The following is a 1,391-nucleotide window of genomic DNA, read 5'->3' as shown; positions in this document are numbered from 1 at the left end:
TGGTCCATGAGAAAGAATGTCCGCATGTGAAAGCGGTTAGACTTTAAATTAAGACGGTCACGCCATTTCACATGGTATTAGAGCTAAACTTTGACGAACTCGTTTACCTAACTCCTTTCTCTCTTTATATTCTACCGCTCTGAACATTCTCTCTCAACAAAGCTATGGAGTTGCGCTTGGCTTCTTTCTCAATACTATTTCATCTCATCTCGAACCACTAACATTTAGGTCCAATCATTAATTGTTGAGCCTAATTTGTCTTTCTCTACTCTAGGCGTGCTCCTTCTGAACATCCACGCTTAAAAAGGCAAATATCGAGAAAAATTAGAAAATAAAATTTACCTTTTTCGCAATTAAATAGACTGTTATAATAATGTATGGCTAAATTACGGGGCAAATCTTCTTTGGCAATGACCAAACTTGCACATAACAGCGAAGTGTGACTAATTTGCCAAAGAAGATTAGCCCAGTAATAAGTCCATACAGTTTGAAGTATCTCTTGACCATTTGCTTTGTTGAATATTTCAAGTAATTTGAAACCCTTATATAGCAGAAAGAAAAATGTAGTATTCTTTCGTTGGAGTATATTTTAATGCATATGCTCTGTGTAACATGTCTTGAGGAATAATGCATCTGAAGTACAAAATCTGAGCACCTTTCTTTCACACTTGAAATGTTTATACTATGTTTTTTCTTGACACATAATGACATGTTTTCCTTTTTCCTTTTTCCTTTTTCCTTTTTTATTTTTTCCAGAGAGCAAGGGTTGAACTAAATACTAAGTAACTATGTCAATCAACTTTCACATACTGGGTGAAAGTGATCGGGCAGCTCGGTGCATAAATTATCTAGCATTCACGTAGGGTTTGAGAAAGTGTCGCACTTTAAGAAGTGTGATGTAGATAGACTACCTTAATATAAGTATTAGTAGCTGCTTTTACTGCTCGAACCCATGACATATAAGTCACACAGAGACAACTTTATCATAGCTCGAAGGCTCTCCTTCACTAAGCGAAAGTGATCTTCTTTGTTTAATACACTTCCTCACTTTAATTTATGACACGTGTATAACACTCATTAATCTTTTTCTTTTTTACTTTTTTTAAAACCCAACTTCTTCCTCCTTTTCTTGTTCTCTATGTTGCATGCGAGTATGCAACCATCGCATATGGTTCCAATTTTGCATCAAATCTTTCTTTTTCCTTCTCAATTACTTTGTCTGTCTTAATTCTTTATGTGTTATAGTTCGGATTTCAAGAGTTAAACATCTTAATTTTGATCATAAATTAAAACCTAAAATCTTTAAACTTATTTGTCTCTTGAAATGCGAACGATGTCACATAATTTGAGACGGATGAAATGATACAATTTAAAAAATCACAAGGAATCTG

Source organism: Nicotiana sylvestris, chromosome 9 (genome assembly GCF_000393655.2).
Source record: "Nicotiana sylvestris chromosome 9, ASM39365v2, whole genome shotgun sequence".
Lineage (NCBI taxonomy): Eukaryota > Viridiplantae > Streptophyta > Magnoliopsida > Solanales > Solanaceae > Nicotiana > Nicotiana sylvestris.
Note: the sequence above shows the minus strand (reverse complement) of the source record.